Source organism: Mastomys coucha, unplaced genomic scaffold, assembly GCF_008632895.1.
Source record: "Mastomys coucha isolate ucsf_1 unplaced genomic scaffold, UCSF_Mcou_1 pScaffold7, whole genome shotgun sequence".
NCBI lineage: Eukaryota > Metazoa > Chordata > Mammalia > Rodentia > Muridae > Mastomys > Mastomys coucha.
Window position 1 is genome coordinate 95828431 of NW_022196913.1, and position 18075 is coordinate 95846505.

Genomic DNA, 18075 nt, shown 5'->3' on the forward strand with positions numbered 1-18075 from the left:
TGAATAACTTCTGAGCACTTGAAAACTAAATAATATTCTTCTACATATCCCATGGATCAAAGAGGAAGTTTAAAAGAAAATACAGGCTGACACTTGAAGTACCAAGTTGTGAGATACAACTTAAATAGTGCTGAAGGCAAGTTTATAAAATTGAGTACACAATTTAGGGGGGGAGAAGTATCAAATAAAAATTTTAAGCTCCTCCTGTATCAGGAACCTGGAAAAAAAGTAAGATAAACAACTCAAGTGTTGTCTCCCCCTTCCCCTCAGCCATCCATCGGACTCCTGGCAGTCTCTGCTTGGAGGCTACCACCTGGGGAGCTAAGACAAAAGCTCTCTGCTGACTGTCAGTTCGTCTTTGAAGAAGCCGCCTGAGCATACCCACAGCCTGAGTACGCCCACCCAGCGCCTGAAGATCTTCCAAACCTGGGGACTTTGGCACCTGAACCTTCTTTGCAGTATTTATGTTATGCAAATATCATGTAATTTAGAGATTCGGTTTCGGTTTCTCCTGTGACTATAAAAACCCTGGTTTATCTAAGTAAAGTGAAGTCTTGATTGGGCTATTTCAACTAGACTTCGTGATTTCTCTTTGCATTTCGAATCCTCTATTTCAAGTCCTTTGGTCCTTCTCCTGAGAGAACCCAGTTTCACTCAAGAAGGAATTATATTTTAATACAGAACCAGAAATCAATAAACTAATAAAACAAAAACTCTTTATGAACATGAAATTAACAAACCAATAAGACTGACACAGAAGAAAAGAGAGGATACAGATCACCAGTGTCTCGGGAATAGAACAAAGTACCACTAGAGAGTCAGGAAACATCAAAGCTCTAAAGGAACACTAGCCTGCTCAAGCATGGCCTCTCCTTTCTCCCCGATTCTCTCTGCCTTGCTAAAAACCATTAGATTACATTTCAAAAGCAAGCCTCCAAGATCCATCCCCTTATATATATGTATGACCAATTCCCTCACCTGAGGTCCAGATATCAAAGTATTGAAGTTCAGCAAACTAAAGCCCCCTTTGGCTCTCCTAATTAATATGTCCATTTAAAATTAAACACCTCATTATAGCATAGGGTTTCCCCCTTTCACCTTTATAAACTGCCATTTGCCTAAGTGGCACTTCTGTTTCCTCACTATCCAGGCACAGTCCTTTGTGCACCCAGAACAAATACCCATTGCCTCTCTTCCTTGCCCCTTTTTCTCCCCTCTCCTTTCTTCATTTCCCCTTCTCCCTCTTCCTTTATCTCCTCTTTGTCCCTTATCTCTGCCCTCTGTCCCTCTAGGACAAATGAATCTCCTTGGTGCTGAGAACATGGTCTTTGGGGTGTCTTGAGCTGACTTCTGAAGCTCCTTACAAGTAGTACACACATCAATGTAGCAACTCAAACTCACTGAATGAGTTCCTTTAAAAACAGAAGCCACCACCGTTCTTTTATTACAAAACACCTGAATACCTTATAGACTTCAAGAAAATTGAATTAATGATTTTAAAACTTTTTTAAAAGAAGAAATTTACTTTCCATGTATACAAATCCTCGCTGGACAACTTACCAGAGCTTAAAGAGAAAATAGAACAATTCTGCATAACATCTCTCTGAAAATGAAAAGGACATCTCCTTGTTCATTTGATGAAGCTCATATTATGTTATACCAACCCCATACAGAGACTCTATGGAAAATACCCTAGGGATATGGCTTAGTCAATAGAATTACTTCTTGCCACACAAATTTGATAGCCTGAGTTCTATCCTTAAATCCAACAGCAGAAGGAGAGAACCAACTGTTGAAAGTAGTCCTTTGGGGCTGGTGAGATGGCTCAGCAGGGAAGAGCACCGACTGCTCTTCAGAAGGTCATGAGTTGAAATCCCAGCAACCACATGGTGGCTCACAACCACCCAAAATGAGATCTGATGCCCTCTTCTGGTGCGTCTGAAGACAGCTACAGTGTACTTACATATAATAAATAAATAAATCTTTAAAAAAAAAAAAGAAAAAGAAAGTAGTCCTTTGGCCTTCACACTTGTGCTATGGCATGAACAGTCCTCCTGAAACATTACCAGCCTATACACAACAACAACAGTTTTAAAGTAACTGTGCTGGATGGTTTTGTGTCAACCTGACACAAGCTAGACTCATCAGAGAAGGAGCCCCCATTGAGGAAATGCCTCAATGAGATCAAGATGTAAGGCATTTTCTTAATTAGTGATCAGTGGGGAAAGGTCCATTGTGGGTGGTGCCATCCTTGGGCTGGAGGTCCTAGATTCTAATGGAAAACAGGATGAGCAAGCCATATGATGTAAGCGAGTAAGCAGCACCCCTCCATGGCTTCTGCATCAGCTCTTATTTTCAGGATCCTGCTCTGTTTGAGTTCCTGTCCTGACTTTTTTCAATAATAAACAGTGTAAAAGTATCTTTTATTTGTCAGATGTAATTGTCATCTTGGAAGCTTACTACTGAATAAGCACACCCTTTCTAACTCTTTCTGAACTCTGGCTTGCTGGTTCAACTCAGATGTTCTGGCCAAAACTCCTCTCTAAGCTAATTGATTCAAACTGGCTTTTTTTTGGAGGGGGGAGCTTCTGACTGAATTGCTCTGCTTGGCCTCAAACTAAATCTGGCAATATGTTCTAATCTTCTGGCTTGTTCTCTCTGTACCTGCAACCTGTCTCTATAAAACTGTCCCCAAAATCTCTCTCTCTCTTCTCTCTCTCTCTCTCTCTCTCCATCTCTCTCTATGTGTGCGCACGTGCGTGTCTGTCTCTCTCTGTGTCTCTCTCTGTCTTTTTCTCTGTCTCTCTCTCTCTTGTTCTCTCTGCTCTCCCCCCCTCTCTCTCTCTGCTCTCTTCAGTTTCCTCTCTTTCCTGGTTGTTCTCCTGTGAGTTGAGTGTACCTTATCTCTAACTCATTCTTTCTCTTCTGTCAAATCTTTCTCTGATTCTTCACTTTGTCTGCTCCTTAATTATATGTCACTTTCAAACATGGATGCTTCCTTCTACAAACTAACTTTACCTATATTGTTTGGGATTAAAGGTGTGTAGCATGTCTGCATTCCAGCTGGATCACACAGACCTAGAAGATCTTTGAATGTGATCCCTTGCTGGAGGAACCATGTTGCTGGGTTAAGATTCCTCTACACACCAGCAATATGGAAATGTATGCTGAATAAACACTTTCCTTCTTCTCTAGCTTTTTGGTCATGGTAGGATTTGTTTGTTTGTTTGTTTGTTTGTTTGTTTTCTGCAATAAAAACCTTAAGACAGATCTGCCCCAACACCATTAGTAACTGGGACCAGCGGAACCCCTGCACCCAGGCAAACAGTGACACAGATTCCTTCTGGTCTGGGCCAGTGCCCTGAGCAGACCTTGGGTGCAAACTCCACAGCCAGGCCTACAACACCCAGAAATAGCTCCATTCCCGGGCACTCTAACACACCCAGGACCATAGCATCACAGGTTCCCAGGATCCCTGGAGCTTGGTCACACCAGAATCTCAGGGTCCCAGAGGCAGCTTGACTCCCAGGAGCTCTGATACACCCAGGATCTCAGGATCCCAGAATCACAGGATCACAGAGACAGCTGAATTCTGAGGAGTTCTGACACAACCTTGATCACAGTAAGGACAGTCTCCAGTCAGATATAGCAAGGGAAGGTAGTACTAGAGATAATCAGATGGTGGGAGGCAAGCATAAGAACATAAGCAACAGAAACCAAGGTTACTTGGCATCATCAGAACCTAATTCTCCCACCTAGATACACCATCACACAGGAAAAGCAAGAGTCAGATCTAAAATCACTTCTTATGTTGGTAATAGAGGTTTTTAAGAAGGACATAAATAACTTCCTTAAAGAAATACAGGAGAACACAACAAATAGGTGAAGGAAATGAACAAAACCATCCAGGATCTAAAAATGGAAATAGAAACAATAAAGAAATCACAAAGGGAGACAACCTTGGAGATAGAAAACCTAGGAAAGAGATCAGGAGTCATAGATGCAAGCATCACCAACAGAATACAAGAGATAGAAGAGAACTACAGGTGCAGAAGATACCATAGAAAACATTGACACAACAGTTAAAGAAAATACAAAAAGCAAAAAGCTCCTAACCCAAAACATCCAGGAAATCTAGGACACAATGAGAAAATGAAACCTAAGGAAAATAGGTATAGAAGAAAGGGAAGACTCCCAATTTAAAGGGCCAGTAAATATCTTCAAAAAAATTATTGAAGAAAACTTCTCTAACCTAAAGAAAGAGATGCCCATGAACATATAAGAAGCCTACAGAATTCCAAATAGACTGGACCAGAAAAGAAATTCCTCCCATCACATAATAACCAAAATACCAAACACACTAAACAAAGAAAGAATATTAAAAGCAGTAAGGGGAAAAGGTCAGGTAACATATAAAGTCAGTCCTATCAGAATTGTACCAGATTTCTCACCAGAGACTATGAAAGCTAGAAGATCCTGGGCAGATGTCATACAGACCCTAAGAGAACGCAGATGCCAACCTAGGCTACTATACCCAGCAAAACTCTCAATTACCATAGATGGAGAAACCAAGATATTTCATGACAAAACCAAATTTACACTATATCTTTCCACAAATCCAGCCCTACAAAGGATAATAGATGGAAAACACCAACAGAAGGAGGGAAACTACACCCTAGAAAAAGCAAAAAAAGTAATCTTTCAACAAACCCAAAAGAAGAAGGCCATACAAACATAATTCCACATAACAATGAAAATTACAGGAAGTAACTGTATATTTCCTTAATATCTGTTAACAGCAATGGACTCAATTCCCCCAAAAAGACATAGACTAACAGACTGGATAAGTAAACAGGACCCAGCATTTTGTTGCATATAGGAAACACACCTCAGTGATAATGACGGATTTACCTCAGAGAAAAAGGTTGGAAAACAATTTTTTAAGCAAATGATCCCAACAAACAAGCTGGAGTAGCCATTCCAATATAGAATAAAATGAACTTTCAACCAAAAGTTATCAAAAAAGATAAGAAAGAACACTTCATACTGGTCAAAGGAAAATCTACCAAGATGAACTGAATATCTGTGCTCCAAATGCAATGGTACCCACATTCATAAAAGAAACTTTACTAAAGTTCAAAGCACACATTGCACCCCACACTATAATAATGGAAGACTTCAACATCCCACTCTCAGCAAAGGATAGATCTTGGAAAAAGAAACTAAACAGAGACACAGTGAAACTAACAGAAGTTATGAACCAAATGGATCTAACATGCCTATAGAACATTTCATCCTAAACCAAAAGGATATACCTTCTTCTCAGCACCTCACAGTACCTTCTCCAAAACTGACCATATAATTGGTCATAAAACAGGCCTCAACAGATACAAACAGATTGAAATAATACCATGTACCCTATCAGATCACCACGATCTAAAGCTGAGCTATCTCTCAATATCTCTTAAATACCAACAAAAACAATGGAAAGCACACATACACATGGAAACTGAACAACGCTCTACTCAATGATAACTTGGGTCAAGGAAGAAATTAAGAAAGAAATTAAAGACATTTTAGAATTTAATGAAAATGAAAGCACAACATATCAAAACTTATGGGACACAATGAAAGCAGTGATAAGAGGAAAATTCATAGTTCTAAGTGTCTCCAAAAAGAAACTGAAGATAGCTTACACTAGCAGCTTGACTGTGCACCTGAAAGCTCTAGAACAAAAAGAAGCATATATACCCAAGAGGAGTAGACAGCAGGAAATAAACAAACTCAGGGCTGAAATCAACCAAGTAGAAACAAAAAGAACTGTACAAAGAATCAACAAAACCAGGAGCTGGTTTTTTGAGAAAATCAACCTAGATAAACCCTTAGCCAGACTAACTAGAGGGCACAGAGACAGTATTCAAATTAATAAAATCATAAATGAAAAGTGAGACATAACAGCATAATATATTTTAAAATAATTATTCAGTTTGTTGAATATTAACAGTTGAAAATATTAAAATCATGTTCTACAAACAACAACAAAAAACCCTAAGACAGTAATTCAATAAGGGCAGGGGGAATGGTATGTGTCATATTGAACAAATTTCTACCCAGGATGGGGAATTAATCTCATTCTTGAAAAAAAATTAACTAAAAATAGGCCTCAAGCTAACACAAGTCATAGCAGTGTCAGAATAATACATAAGAGAAAGCTTTTGAGATCTAAGACTAAAACAAGTAATTCATAGATTCAACACCAAAAATGATCCACAAAGAAAAATAAATAAATAAAAAATATATTCCTTCAAAAAATAAAAACTTGGGCTAGAGAGATAGCTCTGCCATAAGAGCACTAACTGCTCTTCCAGAGGTCCTGAGGTCAATTCCCAGCAAACACATGGTGGCTCATAACCATCTATAATGGGATCTGATGCCCTCTTCTGGTGTGTATGAAGCTACAATGTACTCATATAAATAAAAGGGTAAAAATTAAAAAAGAAAAAAAAGAAAAAAACTTTACTCTGTAAAACAACATGTCAAGAATATGGAAAAGCCAATTACAGAATGGGGCAGAGTGTTTTCAGATAGCACACTGAAGAGGGATAATATTCAGAATATAAAAAGCACTCCTAAAACTCAGCAGTATAAAAATAAACAACCCAGTCAGGAAATACACTTTTTCCTATATAGCTAATATGCACAGCAAGAATGTTTAATATGTAACAATTAGAAAATGTAAGTTAAAGCTACAATAAGCTATCCCATCTGATCAGTTGTTATGAAAAGTATGTGCATCACTGTGTATGCATCACTGCATGTACATGCATCACTGTATGTATGTGTATCACTGTATGTATATGCATCACTGTGTGTACATGCGTCACTGTATGTACATGCATCACTGTATGTATGTGCATCACTGTGAGTGCATCACTGTATGTATATGCATCATTGTATGTACATGCATCACTGTTTGTATGTGCATCACTGTATGTATGTGCATCATTGTATGGGTATCACTGTATGTGCATCACTGTGTATGTACATGCATCACTGTACGTTTGTGCATTGCTGTATGTATGTGCATCACTGCATTTTTGTGCACCATTGTATGTGCATCACTGTATTTATGGGCACTATTGTATGTGCATCCCTGTATGTATGTGCATAACTGTGCGTGCATCACTGTGCTGTTTCTCTCTGCTGCTGAGATATGGCACTCTGAACAAACCAACCTAGGGAAGAAAGGGGCTGGTTTCAGTTCACACTTCAAAGTCACTGGGGGAAGTCAAAGCAGGAATTTGAATCAAAAACCAGGGAAGAATACTTCTTGATGAATTGCTCATTACTTTATGCTTTTTTAGATTTCTTATAATGCCCAGAATCACCTGCCTAGTGAATGGTGCTGCCCATGGAGGACTGACCCTCTTATATCAATTAACAACCAAGACAGTCCCCTACAGACGTGCTCACAGGTCTATCTGATCTAGATAATTCTTCAAACCAGATTTTCCTCTCAGACAACAAGGTTGTGTCAAGTTGACATTTAAAGCTAACCAGGACAATCACTAAAAACTACTTGGATGCAGACAAGATGGACAACCCAAATACTGAGGTCCAGTTTGAAAACTAGTTGAGCACTTTCTTCCAAAACCAAACATGAAGTTACTCTGTGAACAAGCCATTTCAGGGACAAGCACTTACACTGTATCATATAAAAATTCAAACACAAGCATTTATCACCTCTTTATTCATAGCATCCAAAACAGGAAAACAACTCAGATCTCCTCCAACATACTAAGTCCAAATGAAAAAGCAGTACCCAAGAATAAAAAGAAACAAGCCATTGGCACACAGGACGACTGGAATAAAGCCACAGAAAGTGATTCTAAATGGAAAATGTCAATCTCAGAAGGTCACAGATTGCATGGTTTCATTTACAGATAATTCTTTTGTTTGTTTGTTTGTTTGTTTTGTTTTGTTTTGTTTTGTTTTTTTCGAGACAGGGTTTCTCTGCGTAGCCCTGGCTGTCCTGGAACTCACTCTGTAGACCAGGCTGACCTCGAACTCAGAGATCTGCCTGCCTCTGCCTCCCAAGTGCTAGGAATAAAGGCGTGCGCCACCACCACCACCCTACAGATGATTCTTGAAGTGATGAAATAAAGAGAACTGTGGTTTCCTGGGGGTGGAAAGAGGACATTGATGAAAGAGATGGGAGTGAGGTTCTAAAAGGCCCTCTGCTTTGACTCCACAATCATCATCTCAAGAACAATTTTGAGACACTACAAAAGGAATCATTAAATTCCATAGAAATAAAAAAGTGCATACAAAACCTGTTAAAATCCAAATAAAGCTTGTGTTGGTATTATTGCAATACTCATTTGCAGCTTTCCCAAGCTGGTCCCAATCCGCCATGGGGTGATGGGAGAGAGTGTATAAGATCTCTGGGTACTACTATTTCTTGTGACTTCTTGTGAACCAAATTATTTCTGGATTAAAATCTGTAATTTTTGTGTCTGTATGTGTGTGAATATGTGTTCAGTGTATATGTGCACATGTTTAAGTGTGCATGTCCTTGTGTGCATGTGGAGGCCAGAGCAGAACATAAGCATCTTCCTCTGTTATTTTCCATCTCTCATTGAACTGATTACTGTTTAGGCTAGACTGACTGGGTTGCAAGCTCCCAGACCATCAGTCTCTGCTTCCCAACATGGTGGTTACAGATACATGGTGGCCAAGCCCAGATTTCATGTAAGCATGGGGATTTGAACTCAAGTCTTCTTGCTTACATAGCAAGTGCTTTTACCTAATAAGCCATATTCTCGCTCCCAAAATATGTGCATTTCAAAAAACATTTAATACTTTTCTTACTGTCAATTCCTCTCCCTCTCTCCCTCTCCCTCTCCCTCTCCCTCTCCCTTTCGCCCCCCCCTCTCTCTCTCACACACACACACACACAAATAGGATTTCATGTAGCTCAGACTAGCCTCCAACTGTTTCTGTCTTCCTAGTGCTAGGATCACAGAAGTTATCACCATGCCTGGCTGCTGTCAATCAATTCTTAAAAGATCACAGAAAAAAATTGATTCTGGTACCTGGACTTCAACATAATCACCATGAAGCTACATGCACTGCCCTGGGAAGAATGTATTCTGCTAAGTGCATTTCAGATAAGAATCAAAGTCTATAACTCAGACATTGAAGATTTAGGATTTTGTCCGTTCGGGTAGTACATTTTCATTTGTATTTTGTGTCTTATGGGAGAAACAATCTTAGACAGTTTAGTTTCCTCCCTGATCTCCTTTCCCTGAGGAGACAGGATAAGTTTGGGGGAACCTATGTAGAGGCTGGATTAATTTGTTTGGAAGTAGGAGAGATAGTGCCCTCTTTTGTTTGGTATCCTCTGCCCACACTGTGGCCTTCTGAGGAGCCGCCACCCCTTCGTTTCTTGTCCCTGCAGAATCTACTGAGTTAAGCTGGGGCTTCCCTTGCAATGCCTCCCTTACACTCATCCCAGCATCAACACCATCTGCTCTCATTTCCTATGGATGCTGTAGGTGACTACCACAAGCTGGTGGTCCAAAACAACACAGAGAATTTACCGTTTGAAGAGTTTAGAGGGGGCTGGAGAGATAGCTCAGCAGTTAAGAGAACTGACTGCCCTCCCAAAGGTCCCTAAGTTCAAATCCCAGCAACCACATGATGGCTCACAACCATCTGTAATGAGATCTGATGCCTTCTTCTGGAGTGTCTGAAGACAGCTACCGTGTACTCACATATAATAAAAAAATAAATCACTGGGCAGTGGTGGTGCACACCTTTAATCCCAGCACTTGGGAGGCAGAGGCAGGCAGATTTCTGAGTTTGAGACCAGCCTGGTCTACAGAGTGAGTTCCAGGACAGCCAGGGCTACACGGAGAACCCGTGTCTCAAAAAACCAAAATAAATAAATAAATAAATAAATAAATAAATAAATAAATAAATCTTTTTTAAAAAGAGTTTAGAGAACTGGCATCGGTGTCAAAGGCCCAAACTGAGGCTTTGATTTGATGGAAGCACCTACAAAGACTCTTGGTTTCTTGCCTTTTCTTATTTCTAGAGGCTGTGGGCATCACTGAGACACCTCATTTTCACTACCTCTAACCTTTTTGCCTCCTCATAAAGAAATTTGTACAGGAATTAACTCTCCATGATGTTATGGGATAATCTCCCATCTCAAGATTCTTCTTTTTTTTTTAATATTTATTTATTTTATTTAAATGAGTGCATCATAGCTATCTTCAGGCACACCAGAAGAGGGAATCAGATCCCATTGCAGATGGTTGTGAGCCACCATGTGGTTGCTGGGAATTGAACTCAGGACCTCCGGAAGAGCAGTCAGTGCTGTTAGCTGCAGAGCCATCTCTCCAGCCCCTCCATCTCACGATTCTTAACTACATCTTTAAAATCCCCTTTGTCATGTGCAGGAACACTCACCTGGTATCAGGGATTAAGATTTAATCCACCCTGTGGTGGGGCAGTACTCTGTTCCCATATTATAAATGGTACTTTGGATCAACCTACATTCCCCCCTCCCATCACGAATTACTATTTGAACATAAACTACTATGTTATCATGCCTATGGCATTACATTCCATAGTGATGCAGAAGCAATAGAGTGCAGCCATGTTACAAGGGGTTCATTGGATTGGCTTACATGATAATGAATAGTCCAAGAAGTTGGATGCAGCAGTCATAATCCGTGCTTAAGGCTGAGAGCTCCCTGGAGAACTGCTTGCATTGAATTCACATGGAGGGGCTGGCAGATGAAGTCTGACACAGGCTAACGAGGGCAGGAGTCACAAAAAGAACGGGACTCACACACTAGCTTCATTTTTATTCAGACTGCCTGTTGGAAGGTGTGCCCACACGCAAGGCAGGTTCCTCTTCTCAGTGACTGTGTCAATTCTCTCTGAAAATGCCCCCCCCCCACCCCCGAAGCACACTAGAGCCTTTCACCATCCCTGGACATCTGTTCATCCAGTCAGGTTGACGATCATGACTAACCATAACACTCAGGACTTTTTTGGCTCAAACTTGGGCAGGACACCATGGGCATGACTTGGCTCTGCTCTGCAAAGTCTTGTCCATGCATTATTTAAGACCCAATACCCAGAAGTGACTCAGCAACCAGACAGCTCTGGAATCAGCTGGAGTTACCATCACTTCCAAGTCCTATAGTTGATGACAGTGACAGGATGGGACCCAACTCTTGCTCCTGTTTGGAACCTCTCCCTGCTGGCAGAGGTGACCTCACAGTACAGCATCCTCTAGGGAGTCAGACTCCTTACACGGTGGCTGCAGACTCCAGACCCTGGTAGTCTCAGTACACAAGCTGCTCCTTCTTTTCTCAGTCTTGAAGTTCACATGGAATTGTTTCTGCCACAGACTATGGGTCAAAGAGCTTGTCGATTCATCCAAATTCAGAACAGGGGACATAGAAGGGGGTGAGATTGTTTTACAAGGCAATCAATGGGGTAGGGTATGTGTTCTCGCTATCAGTCACACTAAGCAGACCGTTTTCCCTGGAGCTTTACCATCCATCCTCAGAACACTACTCAAGTACAGCACCAGGTACCCTGACCTCTGACCTCACATCTTGATCATCCAGACAGCAGGAGCACGAGTGTTGTGTGACTTTCCCTGGGGAAATATGAACAGACATCTACTTGCCTTTGATAAGGGACCAGTAATAAACAAAAGAAGCAACTCCTCCCAAGTCTAGTTGGGTGTTAGTTACAGGAGCATAAGTGATGGGTTAGTTAAAAAGTATAGCTAATTGTTGTTCACACACACACGCGCACACACACACACTCCTAAATATGTAAATACAACCTGCTTACCCTGTATGTTACTTGTATGTGTACGATTTCAGGGATGACCACTGGTATTGCATAATCAAATTTTAAACAGTTTAAGAAAGTGAGGCTATGAATTTGCGAGAAAACAAAGCAGGGTACACAGGAAGGATTGGTGGGAGAGAAAAGGAGAGGAGAAAGTGATGTAGCTACACTTTACTTTCATATATATTATATAATTCATATATTAATACATGAATATATTGATATATATTTATATTGATTTTATATATGATACATACATATGATATATGTCATATAACTGACCACAAAACAGTTGCATTACTGAAAGGCCCAGCCCAGGATGGGCAATGACCCACTGAAACTGTGTCCCTGGAATTCACAGCCCTACTTGCAGGCAGCTCTGAGGAACTTAACTCCAGCCCCCACTGTGCATCTGTACTTGACCCATATTATCTAAGAGCACTCATCTGCTTAGGATCAAGACCTTTGTGTGACTCCTTAAGGTGAGTTTATCGGTTTGTTAAGGAACAATTGATACCAAGAAAAGGTTTGACCGGGAAGAGTAGCTGGCCCAAGCATCACAGAACAAGAGGCCCTTTATCTCTTGTGCTGGATTGATCTGTGATCTCTGAACAGCACATTCTGTGGAGTTTGGCAAAGAGAGTCATAGTACCCAGAAGGTGTAAACATCAATTTGGGGAAAATAGCTCCCACTTTACCCATCTATGGCTGTGAAATGAGCCACCCAAAGACTTAGTTAAATAACTACCATTGTAACATCTCATGACCCTGCAGGTGGGGTGGGTTGAGCTGGGAGGCTATGCAAGAGAAGAAAATATTGACAGAAGGTTTCTTGAGAGAATATCCCACTTACCAAAGCTTCCATTTAAGAAAATATTTAATTACATTATTTATTTATTCATTTATACTTGTTTATTTATATGTACATGTGTGCACATGCAGGCACGTCACAGTGTGCTTGTAATGATAGTCAGAAGATGAGTTGAAACAGTGAGTTTGCTCATCCCACCACGTGTGTCCTGGGGATCATAGGTCATCAGATGAGGCAGCAGAGCCTCGGTTTGCAGAGCCATCTTGCCGGCCAGCCTTCAGTTTTTGCTAGTAAAGAAACTTTACTTTTGCATTCCATGTGTATTTCAGCCAAATGAATATTTATCTAAGAATTTATCCTAAGAAAACAATTGGAATTATATATATATATATGTTTAAAGCACAGGATTTTCCTTTGGAAACAACTATAGTTACCTAATGCCCAGAAGTAGAAACCCAGTTAACCCAATGTGGCCAAGGACAATGTTTTAGGAGCCTATGCCCAGAAACCAGGTAGGATTACATTTAAATTCATGTATATCACTTCATAGCTAGATGATCTTGAGTAAGGTACTTAAGCTTGTGAAATCTCAGTTTCTTTACAAAATGAAGAGATGGTAAAAAAAAAAAAAAAAAGTACCTTTTGATGATTCTATGAAATGACTCATATAAAATCAAAGAAACCATAACTGGTATTACTGATGGCCTCTGATGTATTAGAGCAAATATTTCTCATTGTCCACATTCCCACACATATACCACTTCCATGAACTGATGTGGCTAACCTTTCTATTAGTTCTGACCAATGATTCATAAGTGAGAACAACATACGGTACCTCCCAAACATTTAACTATTGGTAAAAGATCTTTTCCCTATTGTGCAACAATTTGGCAACATTTTGTGAACTCTGCAATTGCTTTGTTTGCACCCAATTTGTCCTTGGGTGCTTATGATGGTCATCTTCTTGACACCCCTTCATGGATATGCTGTTGTAAGGGCAAAAAGTAGATCCCAGTGGTTACAAGTTCTGAGGTCTGAGGGCCATTTGTTACTGTAGCATAAACTAGACTGTTGTGACCGATGCAATGCTGTGCTCAACCTTCCAGTAAACATTATTATGATAGCACTAAAATCAGCAATAAAAAATATGTAAGACAGGGGTTGGGGATTTAGCTCAGTGGTAGAACGCTTGCCTAGCAAGTGCAAGGCCCTGGGTTCGATCCTCAGCTCTGGGGAAAAAAAAAAAGGACAAAATAACAAAAATATGTAAGACAGATGCATGATACATAGCTGCAAACCAGCAGTTGGACAGATGCAGCAGGAAGATTGTGAGTTCAAGACCAGCCTGAGTTATAGAGTGAATTTGAGGCCACCCTCTAACCCAACACAGGAAAACTCTTTCTCCAAAAAGACAGCATATACTTTTTTAAAGATGTATTTATTTTTATTTATATGAATACACTGTAGCTGTCTTCAGACACATCAGACAGAAGAGGGCATCGGATCCCATTACAGATAGTTGTGAGTCACCATGTAGTCGCTGGGAATTGAACTCTGGAAGAGCAGTCAGTGCTCTTAACCACTGAGCCATCTCTCCAGCCCAGCATATAGTTTTTTTAATGATGAAACCCAGTTACTATATAGGGGATATATTCATCATGAAAATTTCCTTAACATCACAACCTACTTGAGATATTCTTGCAGCTTCTACATGGTCCCGTCATCTCTCACTCAGTCATTGGCTCAGGACAACATGTCTTCCGGTTCTTTCACCCAACTTTACCAACCGTGTGTGTATGGGGTGTGTGTGGGGTGGTGGGTTTGGGCATGGGTGTGGTGTGCATGTGGGGTGTGTGTGGGGGGAGGTGTGTGTGGGGGGGGTGTGAGTGTAAGTGTGTGTGTGTGTGTATGTGTGGGTGTGGATGGGTATGGGTGGGTGGGTGTGGGTGGGTGTGTAAGTGTGTGTTTGTGAGTATGTGTGTGGGGTGTGGATATGTAGGAGGGGTGTGAGTGTGTGTGTGAGTGGGTGTGGGTGTGTGTCTGTGTGTGGATGTGTGTGTGAGTGTGTGTGTGGATGTGGATGTGTGTCTGTGTGTGTCTGTGTCTGTGTCTGTGTGTGAGTGTGTGTGTGGATGTGTGTGAGTGTGTGTGTGTGTGTATGTGTGGAGGGGTGGTGCAAAGTGGGTGTGGAAAAGTTGTAGTGTATACAGAATTTGCCCCAGGCATCCAGAGGGAATCTTGGAGTCTACATCCCATGAAAATGGGATGAGCTATTATACTACATATTAACATATTACCTGATCAAATAGTTTAAACTCTGCATACCTAGCATGGAAAGTGCTGTGAGAAACAAAGTAGACACTAAAAAAAAAAAAAAAACAACTTAATAGCTGGGGAGATGGCTCAGTGGTTAGAATACTTAATCTCCTCCAGAAGACCCAGGTTCAATTCCCAACACCCACATGGTAGCTTAAAACTGTCTGTAACTCCAGTTCCAGGGATCCAACACAAGGGGATCTGACACCCTCATGCAGACATACATGCAGGCAAAACACCAATGCACATGAAAAATAATTGGAACAATGGAAATAAACAAACTGTTTAAAGAATCTAAACTAGAATGTGTGGGAAATGTTTACATTGCTTTCTGCTGGGTGGTACAATTGGTTTATTTCTATCTATTATTTATATAATTTATTTACTTTTGTTTGTATATCATATATGACATATTATATGATAACACACTATGCTATTAATAATTTAAACACCATTAATTCATTTTGCTTATTTGTTGTCTTTATATTTATCTAATGTATGATCCCTTCAACAAAAACTAGATGAAATTTTTCTAAATTTCAGCAATGAATATATATGAACTTTTATATGAGAAGTGAGAATAACAGGTTATGTTTTCTGATCCCTCACAGTAGGTGGAGCCTGAAGGCTCAATAGTTTGCACTAATTATCTCAGCATTCCTGGGAGTTGAGTGTTTACCATTGTCTCCACTTACTAATCATAGCTAAGGGTTGTAAAGTACAGAGAAGTGAGCAATGGTGCTAAGATTCAAATCCCAGATCCTCTGTCACAGCTGTGACATAACTGACTAGTCAATGGTACATCAGTATATCATGACGAGTACTTAAGTTCTTGTAAGTATAATGAGGTACAGTCCTATGTAGTGTCTTATGGAGTGCTCGTGACACTCCTTCATTGCTGGAGGGATTTGAAGCTGGTACAACCACTCTGGAAATCAGTTTGGCAGTTGCTCCAGAAATTGGACATAGTACTAGCTGAGGACCCAGCTATACCACTCCTGGGCATATACCCAGAAGATGCTCCAACATGTAATAAGGATACATACTCCACTGTGTTCATAGAAGCCTTACTTATAGTAGCCAGAAACTGGAAACAACCCAGATGTCCCTCAACAGAGGAACGGATACAGGAAATTGTGGTACATCTATACAATGGAGTACTACTCAGCTTTTAAAAACAATGAATTTATGAAATTCTTAGGGAAATGGATGGATCTGGAGAATATCATCCTGAGTGAGGTAACCCAATCACAAAGAATACATGGTATGCACTCTCTGATAAGTGGATATTAGCCAAGAAGATAGGAATACACAAAGTACAATCCATAAACCACAAGAAACTCAAGAAGGAAGACCAAAGTGTGGCTACTCCATTCCTTCTGAAAATAGGGAACAAAATACCTATGGAAGGAGTTGCAGAGACAAACTATGGAGCAGAGACTGAAGGAAGGACAATCCAGAGACTGCTCCACCTAGGAATCCTTCCCATATTCAATCATCAAATCCAGCCGGCAAGTGCTGGCTGACAGGAGCCTGATATAGCTGTCTCCTGAGAGTATCTGACAGTACCCAACTAATACAGAAGTAGAGTCTCACAGCCATCCATGGGACTGAGTACAGGGTCTCCAGTGAAGGAGCTAGAGAAAGGACCCAAGGAGCTGAAGTACTTGCAGCCCCTTAGGAAGAACAACAATATGAACTAACTAGTACCCTCAGAGCTCCCAAGGACTAAATCACCAACCAAAGAGTACACATCGTGGGAATCATGGCTCCAGCAGCATATGTAACTGAGGATGGCAAAGTCGGTCATCAATGGGAGGAGAGGCCCTTGGCCCTGTGATAGTTCTATGCCCCAATGTAGGGGAATGCCAGGGCCAGTAAGCAGGAGAGAGTGGGGTGGTGAGCGGGGGAGCAGGGAGGGCGGAGGGAACAGGGGTTCGTTTTAGTTTTTATTTTTATTTTTATTTTATTTTATTTTATTGGAGGGGAAAATGGGAAAGGAGATATCATATGACATGTAAATAAAGAAAATATCTAATAAAAAAAAAAGCCAGCAGGCATCGCCTCCCCACTTTCAAGGCAGAGTTGCAGACCCATATGCCTCCATCATGGCTTGGAGCAGGTGCTTCTTGCTCCCACAAGTCTTCCCACAGCGCTCAGCCTTGCTGATCTATCTTAGCTCCTTTGCATATCTACTGAATACATAGTTCTGTTGCTGTATGTTAGCTGCAGGTTCTGTTTGCAAGCAAATCTGTAGGGGTGTGAACACCAGACAGAAGTTGGGAGGCTTGGGGTCTAGACTTGGCATCATTACCAGGAACCTCAGTCTGTGCACCTATAAAATGAGCATGCTAGCAAGACAGAAACAGGCACCAAAGGACCAGTGCAGAGGTATGTTTCTCATGCTGGGGATCTGGATGAGGAATGTTCAGCTGTACATTGTCTCACCAGACACACAGCCCCCACAGCCCAGAAGCAACAGCCTTTGCCCAAGGGGTGGGGTGGGAGAACAGCCCTCGCGTGTGTCCATTCCAAGTAAGCAGAAGATGTATAGTTGATGTACTTATGTTCTGGGGATCAAACCCAGAGCCTCACCACCTGAGGCAAGCACTCTATCACTGAGGTACATCCGCAGACCCAGAAACTGTATGCTCTTGAATAACAGTGGTTTACTTCATGCATTCATTCATTCATTCAGCAGTTACTTGAGAATCCATCCTGGGCATTGAGAGCAAGGTGAATTCTAGAGTTATTTACACTGAATGGAACAAAGTTCCTGCAAGTATGAACCTTAGATCCTCGTAGGGATACAAATGAATAAGTGAATCAATAAGTACATAACAGGAAGCCATTGTTCCCGGTGGTAACTGTAGCCACACTTCTTCAAAAAAGAATACAATGTCTCTTCTAAAGGCTATACTTAGGGCAAAAACAAATGACCAGCTGGATATAGTGGCACAGAAAGAAGAGGATGCAAAGTTCAAGGTCAGCTTTAGCTACATGGTGAGATCCTGCCCCCCAACTCCCTACACACACACACACACACACACACACACACACACACA